The sequence below is a fragment of the Eschscholzia californica genome, unplaced genomic scaffold (genome assembly GCF_041429995.1).
Source record: "Eschscholzia californica isolate CP2 unplaced genomic scaffold, dmEscCali1.0.p SCAF_1, whole genome shotgun sequence".
NCBI classification, from domain to species: domain Eukaryota; kingdom Viridiplantae; phylum Streptophyta; class Magnoliopsida; order Ranunculales; family Papaveraceae; genus Eschscholzia; species Eschscholzia californica.
The window spans coordinates 68,397,714-68,412,046 of record NW_028238198.1 but is presented as its reverse complement, the minus strand read 5'-3'; the positions used below and the strand labels follow the sequence as shown (position 1 = coordinate 68,412,046).

General features: G+C 33.0%; 1 long non-coding RNA gene and 1 pseudogene across 4 annotated transcripts; one reads left to right on the top strand and one right to left on the bottom strand.

Moving 5' to 3' along the window:
• The first annotated feature begins 1,594 nt into the window (after positions 1 to 1,594).
• On the top strand, positions 1,595 to 3,417 carry LOC147568598 (uncharacterized; annotated as a pseudogene).
• Positions 3,418 to 9,344: 5,927 nt separating this feature from the next.
• On the bottom strand, positions 9,345 to 12,755 carry LOC147568597 (uncharacterized). 4 transcript variants are annotated; one of them, XR_015231066.1, is made up of 8 exons: positions 12,439 to 12,755; positions 12,209 to 12,304; positions 11,997 to 12,033; positions 11,404 to 11,514; positions 11,128 to 11,182; positions 10,281 to 10,375; positions 9,837 to 9,910; positions 9,345 to 9,713 (listed from the first exon to the last, which is right to left on the bottom strand). It is a non-coding gene; the product is annotated as an uncharacterized LOC147568597 (long non-coding RNA). The 4 variants fall into 4 exon arrangements; XR_015231067.1 differs by lacking the exon at positions 9,837 to 9,910 and having other exon boundaries at positions 9,345 to 9,821; positions 11,404 to 11,502; positions 11,916 to 12,033; positions 12,439 to 12,691; XR_015231064.1 differs by lacking the exon at positions 9,837 to 9,910 and having other exon boundaries at positions 9,384 to 9,821.
• Between the last annotated feature and the right edge of the window lie 1,578 nt (positions 12,756 to 14,333).

The window sequence follows — 14,333 nt, the reverse complement described above, 5'->3', positions numbered from 1 at the left end:
AGCATGTTGATAGATGTTAAACAGTTTTAGTTTCATTCAAAGTTTGGTAGAGTGAGATAGAGGAAAGAAGAGAGTTTTATAGAAAGAGACATTATTGATCTTGAAACATAAAAATGTCTATTTTCCAAATATTTTTTTAATGTCCTAAGCCAAACTAATCAGACTTTAAACTGATTAAGTCTATTTATCTTAGTTTAGATTGCCGATTCGACCAATTCAAAACAATAATATAATTGAACAGAACCTCGTTGTGACATTTTAAAACCGTAATGTAAACCAACAAAATGTTATTTCATAATAGTTTATGGCATGAAAACGGTTGATTTAGATTGAGTCGAAGTAAAATCAAAATTTAAGTTTATTTCGACAAGAAAACATTGGGTTTTGTTGGGTTCGGTTTCATTTGGCTGATTCATAATTTTTGCTCACCCTTAATCATATTTAATATTTCTTTATAGTTTTACAACCTACTGTTTTATACTTTATATTGTAAATATATCATGTAATGCAAAACTGTTTGATTCTTCACTTGATCTTTTAACTATTATACGTGGGCCAATAGGAAGTTACCCAAAATGGGTATGACAAACTCACTGAGATTTTCAATAGAGAAAGAGGATGCATGATGGGTTAGACTTTCTCTTTGTAGGAGTAACTACGTGCCAAGAGGGTTTATCCTCTTATAAATGAATGAGAACTCGATGGAAGAGAGGCAGGGGCGGATCCATGGGGGTGCGAGCGGCCCCTGGATCCTCCCGAAAAAAAATAGTAATAGTAGTAATAATTTTTTTTTATAGATATAGGTATATATGCATATGTATATAACGATGTGTTTAGATGACATGAAGAAGACTCTGATGTAATGGTTAAAGTATGGGATTCAAGTGCACTTGACGTGAAAGGCATGAGTTCGAAACCCAGTACCTAAATTTTAAATTTTATTTCTGAAGTGCTTGTGCTTTCAAGTATATGTAGAATGTGCGTTGTTATGACAGAGTTGGAGAATGGCCTGATTGGAGAGATGGCAAGCCTCTTAGGGTTGGGAACCCGTGTGGCACGCGTTTGAACCTAGCTTCCACCCAATTTTATTTTATTTTTTTTAAAATATAATCAATTTAACTAGTAATCTATATAAAATCAATTCAAATATCTTAAACCCCTACCAACTTCAATTCATCTACCCTACACTCTACAAACTTCAATTCATCTAACTCTAAAACTTCAATTCATCTACCATAAACCCCTACAGACTTCAATTCATCTACCCTTAAACTCTATAAACTTCAATTCATCTACCCTAAATCCCTACAAACTTTAACTCTAACCATAAATCCTACAAACTTCAACTCATCTATCCTAAAGCCTAAATCTTATAAACTTCAAATCATCTATCATAAATCCTATAAAATTCAATTCATCTACCCTAAACCTCTATGAACTTCAATTCATCTATCCAACTATCCAACTACACAATGTTTTACCTTTATATATATCTCTCATTTCTTCATCTCAAACCACACCGAAATCACTTCTCCTCTACTACTACTTCTTCTTCTCATTCATCTAATCAAGTATTCAAGTTCAACTAATAATTATGGAAAGGTATTTTAAAAGAAAATTTTCTTCGGGTTCATCAAGTTCAACACTGGAAGTTCCGGACTCGACTCCAACGTTATTTTCTATTCCAACACCGGGGCCGACTCCAACACCGGAACAAACTCCGACATTGGTAAGTCCTCTCGAATTTAATTTATCATCTTTACCAATTGATCCGGGGCTTAGATTACCAATTTCAAATTATGAATCCAAATATAGAGATGAAATTCGTAGACACTAATTAAGTGGATTATTAGTGATCTCGATGATGCTCCCTTCTCTATTTTGATTGATGAAGCACGAGATATTTCTATAAAGGAGCAAATGACTATTGTGATTCGTTATGTGAACATCGAAGGGCGTGTTATTGAGAGGTTTTTAGGGGTTGAGCATGTGACAGATACTTGCGCTAAAAGTTTAAAAATGGCATTAGATTCATTTTTGTGCAGATATGATTTATGTATTTCTCGCTTGCGAGGCTAAGGATATGACGGAGCTAGTAACATGCAAGGAGAGTATAATGGTCTAAAAGCCCTTATTTTAGAGCAAAATCCATGTGCTTATTATGTCCACTGCTTTGCTCATCAGCTGCAACTTTGTTTGGTATCACTAGCGGATAATCATGTCAGTATGAACTTACTTTTCCATTTAGTCGGGCAAATGATTAATGTTATTGGAGGATCGTGCAAGCGACAAAGTATGCTTAACATTATACAAAAAACAAAAAAAATAGAAGCAAATGAACTCGGAGACCTTATAACTGGAAATGGTTTAAATCAAGAAACAAGTCTTAGGCGATCTGGAGCTACTGGTTGGGGTTCACACTATAACAGTTTGGCATCTTTGTTAGAACCTTCCATGTTTAGTTCTGTGATGGACGTCCTTGAAGTTATTGCTACACATTCTGTTAAAGCGGATAAAAAAAGGGAAGCAATAGATTTGTTATCCAAGATGCAAACTTTTGAGTTCGTATTTTGTTTACATTTGATGAAGCTTTTGTTGGGAATAACAAATGAATTGTCACAAGTACTACAAAGAAAAGACCAAGATATTGTGATTGCAATGGATTTTGTTGAGTCATCAAAATCTAGAATCCAATACGTATGAGAACATGAGTGGTCATCGTGGTCATCGTTGGTCTGGAATGTTTGTACTTTTTGTGAAAAACATAATATTGAAGTTGTTGATCTTAATGGTTCGTACATAGTTCAAGGGAGAAGCAGAAGGAATGCACAACAAATTACAAACTTGTATCACTATCAAGTGCAGATTTTCAATACCGTTATTGATATGCAACTTCAAGAATTAAATGCTCGTTTCACTGAGAAGAATACGGAGTTGCTCCGTTGTATGGCATGTTTGAGTCCATCTAGAGATTTTTCTCTTTTCGACAAAAGTAAGTTGATGCGTCTTGCTGAATTTTATCCGTCAGATTTCAGTAGTCTTGACACTATGCTACTAAGTTCTCAGCTTGATAATTACATTTACGATATGAGGCACAATGACGATTTCTCAAATTTAGATGGAATTTGAGCTCTTGCCAGAACATTGGTGGAAACTAATAGGGATAAAGCATATCATCTAGTTTATTTGCTTATCACTTTAGCACTGACTTTGCCGGTTGCAACTGCCTCCGTTGAAAGAGCTTTTTCAGCTATGAAGCTAGTTAAAACACGCTTAAGAAACAGGATGAGTGATGCGTGGCTAAATGATAGTTTAGTAGTCTTTATTGAAAAAGAAATTTTTAGTGAAATTGATAATGAGTCGATTATGCGAACATTTCAAAATATGAACTCTCGTAAAGGTCAATTGCGTTTGTAATCGTTGATGTATCAATATAATTAATGAATCTAAGTATTTTATTAATTATTGTGTTTGCCAAAAAAAAACTATTTAGGTATATAAATCCGCACCCCCTAAGTGAAAATCCTGGATCCGTCCCTGAAGAGAGGGAGAGATGAAGAGAGAGAGATATGAATTAGAGATAATAACATAGTTTGAAAATGATTTTCTCCCACAATTCAAGGAAGATAGGAAATTAACAACCCAGGAGGAATCACCCCCATGTAAGGAAGATAGATTTTGTAGTAACTTCTTCACAATTTATTTTACTAGTTAAGTAAGAGGTTTTGGCAAGTATAGGAAGACTTTCTCATCAAAAAAAAAAGTATAGGAAGACTAGTAGGCTGCTTGTACGAGCTCAAGTTTACTAATGCGAAGTCAGGACCTTTTTAATGGATTCTTGCAGATTTGACCCTGAACAAAATTCTCTTCCTCAAGCATCCTCCTCTTAGGATTGTTTTTAAGATAGGTAGAATCTTCTGGATCCACTAGTTAGTTCATATCTATGAAAATCGAGGATAAGGCTACAATTTAATGGTACACCTCTCCTATATTACTGTTTCTAAGAAATGATAAACCCACAATCTAATTGCACATGCACATAGGAAACTAATGACCTAAAAGAATCCCCCCTGCAAGGAAATCTCCCCACCCAATTTAGAAAGTTTTCTATGTATATAAGTTAACTACGTAAGTAAACTGGTCACAAACAACTAAACAAGTCATTGTGATCTTATACCCTCTGCTCTCTGCCGAAATTATTTCTCTTTTTTTGGAAGAAATAGAATAGTTTCATTGATTAAAGAAAGCTTACAGAAGTTAGATGAGAAGACTAACTTCACAAAACACAAAACAACAATGTGACTAAAGAAGATTACAAATGGCTCAAAGCCGAAATTATTTCAATCTTATCTTTTTCATTCCCCACTAATACCCTTTAGCTGAGTCCTGTTTCCCATTAATCCTTTCTCACACGATAATTAAGATGATGAAGATGTTTTCATCTCTAAAAACAAAGTTTAGTAAGAAACAAAGTCACTTCAAGTATGACCAACTGTTAGCAAATGATACTAATAATACTACAACAATACACAAGGGTTTTCTACCGGTTTACGTTGGAGAAGATTGTAAAAGATACGTGGTTCCGATAAAGTATTTGGTATATTCCAAGTTTATGATGTTATTAGATGAATACTCAGATTATGAGAATCTTGATTTTGATATCAAAGTTGATGGACCCATTGTGCTTCATTGCACCACTCAAGAATTTGATCATGTACTTCAACATCTGAAGTAGTCAACTAATCGAAAAATTATGATCCAAAGAATGAAGAGTTAAAGACGAAGAAGAGTTAAAGTTAAAGAAGTGTGTACTCTGTTACTCAGATGATTAGTTTAAATGGTATCTCTTCACATATGTTTAGATGAATCTTATAGTCTTTTAATGGTCTGATCATTTGTTAAATTCAGTGTTAGGCTTTATGTCCCCCTCTTGTATTTGGTTTCATTCAATAATAATAACAATAGTAAGTGATGATTCTAATGATGGATGCTCCGTAAGGTGCCAACCTAGTTGGGATGTCACGTGCAGCATAATGAAGATATCACCTTTCAAGATATTAACATAGCCAGAATTTTAATATGTAAATATTTTGATACGTTCTTTATTTGTTGATTTGTTCTTTTTTTACATTCTCAAATTATCGTATTTCTTACATTTGAGAGGAGATAATGTTGGCTATTGATTTAGTGGCAGGCTCCGGTAACAAATGAAAATCAACTATTGATTTGAAAAGAAAAACAACAGTCATTTTTGAGTTAATGAAAATTAAGGGACTAGGGTAGGGTGGTTATTGAATCCCTTGTATTTTTAAATACCTAATGAAATCAAAGAGAAACAATATCTAGATTGCAGCTACCTAGTTTATCCTAGACTAGTTGATATAGTCGTTATAGAACTTCAGTTGGAGTCTAACTCCAAAAACTCCCTAAAGCTTGTTCTATAGAAATCAAATTCCTAATTTATTTAATACACAATCTATCTGTGATCTTACGCTAATTTGAAACACTTTTATGTCTCATTGTTAACAAGGGAGAGTACTAATAATACTAGTGCAATACAAAGGGTTTTCTACCGATTTATGTCGGAGAAGAACGCAAACGGTACATTGTTCCAATTAAGTATTTAGTATGATCGAAGTTTAAGATGTTATTAGCTGAATATTTTTATGAAAGTCATGAACTTGATACCAAAGCTGAAGGTCCCAATATTCTCAGTTGTACCACTCAAATATTTGCACATGAATTTCAACATGTCTACTAGTTAAAACTTGAAGTTATAGAGATGGGTATTTGGTTCTCAAATGATTATATATAAATATTTGATTTATTTTAGCCTTTTTTTGGTGAGTATCCTTTTCGTCCATTTAATACGGAAATTGTCACTTTCTTTAATATCATGTGTCCTCAATTACTTTTTAAACTTAATATACACTTAATGGTCCAAGTTAGTCTACGATTCCAACTCAAAAAAAATAAATTTATAATTTAAATCCGTATTTTGTATGTTTATAACTGTAAAGAAAATAACAGATATATAACATATGTGAATTGTGTCTAAGTTTTAATGAAGAGATTCTAGAATAATATGGTGAAAGTGTCTAAGTTACCAAGGTTAAATCGATTAAGGCAACCCGATTTGTGAACTAAAATCGATTTCACATAAAGCTAATTGAAGTGGAAATTGGTTAAGACACTGATTAAGATTCTCAAAATCCATTCGACCCCACCGGCTTCAAAGATGCTGAAGAAAGCTTTCAGAGTGGGGTGGTCCATGCGAGACACTATTAACAAGGGTCGATACTTTGGAGATCAAGAAAGATTTCGGTTAAACCCAAGTTAAAAATAGATATGAAATATAAATTCATAGGGTAAAACATTTAGGGCAAATTAGATATTAGGGTTTCGGAACTTTACTTCTATTATACTCTTTTATCAACTGTTTGTTTTCCACCTCCCATTTTTATGTCTCCTTCAGAAATTGAAAAAGGAAAAATGAAGATTCAGAATTTCAAAGACTAATTTAAGAGAAAATAATAGATTAAAAAGATAAAGGGGAAGATGCAAATTACCTTAAGTGTGTTTGTCTTATGTAAGAATGATGATTTTCATCTCATCTATTACCCACTTTGGCAAATTTCATGATCTAGATTTACAGATTTCAAAATCTCAAGAGAAGAATCCAAAAGATGGAAGAAAAAAGAAGTATGAAAACTCTTTATCGAATCAAGATTAAGAATCCAAACCCAGATGCAATATGATCTCTTCGAAGAGGAAAGAGAAGGAGGAGAAATATAACAGAAGTAATTTAGGGTTAAACGAATAAGCGAGAGACGTAACATCGGGAACGACGGGAAGATGAAGAAACTAAAATTTGTAACATCCTTTGAAATTGAAGATTCACGTGGGTTAATGAGAGAAGGTGTAGGGTTATGTTCTTCTCAATGGTTGGATCAAATAATAGAGGGTCAGGCTAAGGGGTCATCTTTTGTTCTCGTCCTAGTCAGCTTGTCCAAGTTAGATTGTCCTAGTCAGATTGCATTTTGTCCTAGTAAGCAAAAACAAGTTCTGTTTTGTTATATAGATAACTCATTCACCAAATAACAGATAAATAACATGTGTGAATTATGTCTTAATATTTTTTGTAAGAGATTTTAGAATAATATGGAGGAAGTATCAAGTTACCGAGTTGAAATCAATGAAGGCTAACAGATTTGTGAACCAAAATCGATTTGACCCAGTGTTAACTGGAATGGAAATTGGTTAAGACACCGATTTTGATTCATAAAACCGATTCGACCCCACTTATTTCAAAGATGCGAAGAGTGTTTCTAGAGTGGGGTGGTCCATGCGAATCAACCAGAGTCAAAGAGGCGGGGGAGACACTATTAACAAGAAACGATACTGGGAGGAAAAAAAAAATTTGGGAGTACAAAATTTTAAAGAGAAATAAAAAAACATTCCACCAATTTCAGTTCGCGGAAAAACAAAAAAAATTAAAGAAATTCGTTCAAAATTTTGTACCTAAAAAAAAGTTCTTATTACGTAAACGTTAGCCTAAATAGGAAAGGGAAGCCAATACCTAAAGATATGGACATAAATAAAGAACGCAGTCTAACTCTTAGCGAGTTATGAAGTTTAATGTCTTCCCTAAAACCGAAATGTAATCATATGTAATTCTCGTATTAAATAAGCTATTAGTGTGGGCGTGAATATTTGCGAAAAGTTGTCCAGATGTTTTGGCGGATGCTTCTATGGCGTTTTTTTAGGGGAAACGATTATCATTTATGCATTAAAAATTGAGTTCACGTCCTATGTCATATACATAGCTCGCAAGAATAAATTTGGAGCTAGTATTACTTGATCAAAATCTCAATTGCAACAAAATATATGGGGCCGCTCGACTTAGATTTCAAATTTGGCGACCATCATAAGTGTATCTATACATTATATTAAACTAAGATCCTCTATTTAGTTCACATAGATAAAATCTTAGATATATAAAATCCAGGATAATGGTACACTATCCTATATTAATGTTTCTCAAAAATGATAAACCCACAATCTAATGGCACCGGCACATTGGAAACTAATAAACCCACAATCTTATAAAACCTCCGAATCCAAATTAGAAAGTTTTCTCTGTATATAAGTTAACTATCCAAGTAAACTATTCACAAACAACTAAACAAGTCATTGAGATCTTGTGCCCTCTGCTCTCTGCTGAAATTATTTCTGTCTCATCTTTTTCATTCCCTATCAGTACCCTTTATCTAAGTCTTGTTTCCAATTGATCCTTTCTCACCCAATAATGAAGATGAGGAAGATGCTTTCATCTCTAAAAACAAAGTTTGGTAAGAAACAAAGTCCATTCAAGTATGACCAATTGTTAGCAAAGGATACTAATAATACTGCAACAGTACACAAGGGTTTTCTACCGGTTTACGTTGGAGAAGATAGAAAAAGGTATGTGGTTCCGATAAAGTATTTGGTATATTCCAAGTTTAAGATGTTATTAGATGAATACTCAGATGAAGAGAATCTTCATTTCGATATCAAAGTTGATGGACCCATTGTGCTTCATTGTACCACTCAAGTATTTGATCATGTAGTTAAACATCTCAAGTAGTCAATTAATCCGAAAAATATGACCCAAAGAACGAAGGTTAAAGTCGAAGAAGTGTTAAAGTTGAAGAAGCGTGAACTTTGTTATTAAGATGATTAGGGTATCTCTTCACATATGTATAGATGGATCTTTTTATTTTAATCCTAGGTTGGTCATCTGTTGAATTCTGGGATATGCTTTAAGTCCCCCCTCTTGTATTTCGTTCAATAACTAGGTATAACCCGTGCCCATAGGGCACGGTCAATTTAGTCGTATGCATTGAGTGCGTTAAATTTGAAGTTTATACTCAGATGAAAGTAGTAAGTCCTTCAATGATTTCGGAAACTTGTTTCTCTGCCCTCAGAATTCCGAAGTTTTTAACTTATCACATATTATATTAACAGGTTACTTTTAACATTAATAGTGTTGATTTGTAGAGGACGGTCAGATTTGTCTCCGGGTTTGTCCCATAGTTTGTATTTGAGTTTGTCCTAGTCAGCACTCACCAACAATTTAGTCGTGTGCATGGAGTACGTTAAATTTGAAGTCTATACTCAGATGAAAGTAGCAAGTTCTTAATGGTCTCATTTACATGACGTTCTTCTAATATGTATGTTTTCCTTCAATGATTTCGGAAACTTGTTTCTCTATCCTCAGAATTCCAAAGTTTTTAAGTTATCATATATTATAAACATGAATAGGAAGTAAAGATAAATAGAAAGTAGAAACAACATTAAGGAGGAAAACCAAAAGATCTACAATGCATTATGTGAAAGAAATAAGAAACAAAAAACCAATTTACAACATTAATCTAAAAACAAATTCTCAAAATAAATTTAAAAAATTAGCAAACATGATAAAAATAATACCCAAAATACATCCATTGATAGATAACTCATCAGCAAAAGCTAAATTGAACTAACGTATGAACAAATTTTGCTAGAAAATACGATAATCTTCAACAACGATTGATTTAATCTCATGTGTTCATCTCAAGAACAAACCATTGCTATAACATGGAAGATTATTATAACACCCTTCAGTCGTAACAGGAGACCGAAAAGGGTTGGGTAATTGGATGTTTAATATGCAAATCAACACTTCTGCAGACCTGTTTTCAAGAAATCTCACATTGATCAATACAGGAACTTGGAACGTTCAACCAAATAACTTCCTTATCCGCAATTCAATCCAAATAACCATCTGTATATTACCTAACCTGTTAAGGAAATACCTTATGTCAGCAAAATCTGACATCCTATCCAATTCTCTTTTAGGCCCAAGTCAATGAACCATTACTTCTTTTCCCTTCACCACAAGGTTTATTTGTGTCAACCCATAGCAAAAACATGCTACTACAATAACTTTAAAGGTAATTGTGATAGACCACTGTAATACAAATCATGTTATCAAAATTAACACTGTTAGTGCAAATATTATCATGTAACAATAGCATATGCCACCCTTTACCGATCAGATCATGTACGCAATAGGTTGAAGGCGTAGGCCTGCTAGTAACTATAAGAGCCCAACTTTCAAAATATAGGTACTACAAACTGTACACTGTTTAGACCTTGACACACCACATGAACATCTAAAGATATGTTCAACATGACATTAAACTAAGAAAAACTATATAGCATTTAGGTTGTCGAAAGAGATGAAAGATGTTGGTTACCAGATGATAAAAGTTTCCTCCTTCATAGGAGCTCTGCTTCAGATGATGATGTTTTAATAGATAAATCAAAGTCTGTTCAATCAGTGCGATGTCACCTACATATATATAGAGAGAGGCAATAAACTCGAAATCGATTCTTATATATTGATGAAAATTGCAAACTAAAACTATGAAAGAACGGATTCAAACAAATCTGATGGGTATAGTTCAATGTTGCATATTATAACTATGAAAGAATGGGTTCTCATTTATTAATGAAAATTGCAAATTAAAATGATGATGAAAACCATTAAGAAACAGGGGAAGAACACTTTGAGAGCACACATTTGATGAGTTTCAAGTGGAAACTTATATGAGTTTCAAGTAAACACTTATGAAACATCCAACTCTGTTTTACAGTTCAAGTATGTTTAAGCCAAATCGATAGCCAAATAATAACTCAGATTTCCCCTGAATCACCTAATAGGCTAATATTATAAACACAACTCTCTTGAATTGGCAAAAGTAGAGCCAACCACCACAACTAACAAAAAAGAATTTGAAAGAGTAGGGAAATGCTATTTTTTCACTGGTTGAAATAGTTTTTCATCATATAAAAGGATAATCGGAAGCTAGTACATAATAGACCAAAGTAATTAGAACACAGTAATTCATAAACCATATGTGGTGCTTTCAGTGTGTTTTCCAATCACCACCTTCGGCTAAGCTTTTTCGGGACTTTTGTGGACTTTCCACCTATCATTTTCAGTAACGGTTTAATGTACCGAAAGAGAGTGTATATACCAGTAAAGAATGAAACAGTAAAACACTTAAAGATAAATGATTTAGAGAGATGAAAAGGTTTTACCATTTTCTAGGAGCATCTAATAAATCTACTCTTAAACAGTGAAAATATTATAGACCTGTAAAGATTGAAACAAAGAAATGCGCAGTATTATATACCTGTAAAGATTGAAACAATAAAACCATAATCTAAAGAGAGAGAGAAAATGAAATCTAAGTAATATCAGAAAAATAGACAAGTTTGCGGCTAAATCTCTAAACCTAAATCTAACTACCAACCAAATCGAACAAAACCCTAAATCCCTGAACCAAGAGGCTGAAAATAAATAGCATCACTCACTGTAATTGAATAACAATGAACCAATGACCACGAACCCTAAGCACCATTTCCATTTGCAAAAATTCTGCCATGATTCATCAAAAACCTAAACACCTTAACCTGAAAAGAAATCTATTAAAAATCATTAGAAAACCATTAAAAAGAAAATAATAAAATCCTAAATCCCTGAACCAAGAGGCTGAAATTCTTAATCAATTTCTCTAAACCTAAATCGAACTACCAACCAAATTGAATAAATCCCTAAATCATTAGAAAACCATTAAAAACAAATGAACAAAACCCTAGATCCCTAAACCTGAATCGAACTACCAACCAACTGGAACAAATCCCTAAACCAAGAGGTTGATAACCTGTAATTTATTTTCAATACTTATCATCGAAGGATCTTCGTCTACTCAAGATCAAATTAGGTATATTGTACTTACAAGACTTTCATTTTAAAAGAACTCATCCACCATACATAAGTATTGAAAATAAAACCATTTCGATCAAATTAGGTATATTGTACTTACAAGACTTGCATTTTAGAAGAACTCATCCACCATATATAAGTATTGAAAATAAAACCATTTCAATTTGGTTTAGGTACTTACAAGATCACTCTGCCATGATTCATCAAAACACCCGAACCTGAAAAGAAACCCATTAAAAAGAAAGGAAGAAAACCCTAAATCAAAGAAATTGAAAAGAAATTGATGAAGAACCCATCCACCATATATAAGTATTGAAACTAAAACCATTTCGATCAAATTAAGTATATATAAGTATTGAAAATAAAACTATTTCGATTTGGTTAGGTACTTACAAGATCAGTCACTATAACAATGAACAAATGAACACGAATCCTAAACACCATTTTGATTTGGAAATCCTCTGCACTGATTCATCAAAACACCTTAACCTGAAAAGAAACCCATGAAAAAGAAAGGAAGAAAACCCTAAATCAAAGAATTTGAAAAGAAATTGATGAAGAACCCATCCACAATAAAAATAAAACCATTTCGATTTGGTTTAGGTAGTTACAAGATCACTCACTGTTACAATGAACCAATGAACATGATACCTACAACACCATTTCGATTTGGAAATCCTCTGCCACGATTCATCAAAACACCTTAACCTGAAAAGGAAACCATTAAAAAGAAAGGAACAAAACCCTAAATCAAAGAAAACAAATTGATGAAGAAATGGAAGAAGAGTGAAGGAGAAGATAAGAAGATAAGGAATTTCATAAATTTCATCCAGTTTTGTAACATCAGGTCATCAATCTCTTCATCAATGTTGGAACGTTTGGAGAGTTGTAACGCGGGAATGGAAAGAGGGATATGGAGCCAGGAAAGATAACCGACCACATTAAAGGGTTTAGTCACTTTCTTCTTTGAGTAGGTCAATAAATCAAGGTGGGTAATAGATCTGAAGGTAAAAAATGTATCAAAAACACAACGGACGACCGGATTTGTCTTTCGGCTTGTCCCAGTCAGCACAAAATATTGTGTTTTGTTATATAGATAATAACAACCATAACAGGTGGTGATTCTAATGATGGATGCTTCGTGAGGTGTCAACTTAGTTGTGATGTCATGTCCAACATAATGAAGATATCACACCTTTCCAGATATTAACATAGCGAGAATTTTAATCTGTAAATATTTTGATATGTTATTTTACTTGTTGATTCTGTTTTTTTTAATTAATTTGCCAAAATGTCGTATTTCTTACATTTGAGAGGAGATTTAGTTTGGCTATTGATCTAGAATCAGGATACCATAGGAAATGAAAAAATCAACTATTGATTTGAAAAGAAAAACAACAGTCATTTTTGAGTTGATGAAAATTATAGGACTAGGGTAGTTATAAAATCCCTACAATATATGAATATCTGATGAAATCAAAGAGAAACAATATGTAGATTGCAACTACCTAGTTTATCCTACACAATTAAAACTAGATTGAGATTAGAAAAAAGATCTTATGTAGTAGTTTTAGAATTACAATTAGATTCTAACTCTAAAAATCCCTAAAGCTTCTTCTATATAAATCAAATTCCTAATTTATTTAATACACAATCTATCTGTGATCTTACGCTAGCTTGAAATTCTCTCTTGCGTTTTGCTTCTAATAATAAGAGTTCTTTCTCTCCTTTCTTCCTTCCAACCAAATAGTTAAGTTGAAGATGTTTTAGTCCCAAAAGAGAAAATTAGGTAAGGAAAAGAAAGACTTCAAATATGTCTCATTGTTAGCAAGGGAGAGTACTACTGCAATATAAAAGGGTTTAATTTCTACCGATTTAGGTCGGAGAAGAATCCAAACGGTACATTGTTCCAATTAAATTTTTGGTATGTTCAAAGCTTAAGATGTTAAGTATTAGATGGATATTATATGAAAGTCATGAACTTGATACCAAAGTTGAAGGCCCCATTCTTCTCAGTTGTACCACTCAAATATTTGAACATGAACTTTATCTGAGTCCTGTTTCCCATTAATCCTTTCTCACACAATAATGAGGATGATGAAGATGTTTTCATCTCTAAAAACAAAGTTTAGTAAGAAACAAAGTCACTTCAAGTATGACCAACTGTTAGCAAAGGATACAAATAATACTACAAAAATACACAAGGGTTTTCTACCGGTTTACGTTGGAGAAGATTGTAAAAGATACGGGGTTCCGATAAAGTATGTGGTATATTCCAAGTTTATGATGTTATTAGATGAATACTCAGATTATGAGAATCTTGATTTTGATATCAAAGTAGATGGACCCATTGTGCTTCATTGCACCACTCAAGAATTTGATCATGTACTTCAACATCTGAAGTAGTCAATTAATCGGAAAATTATGATCCAAAGAATGAAGAGTTAAAGACGAAGAAGAGTTAAAGTCGAAGAAGTGTGTACTCAGTTATTCAGATAATTAGCTTAAATGGTATCTC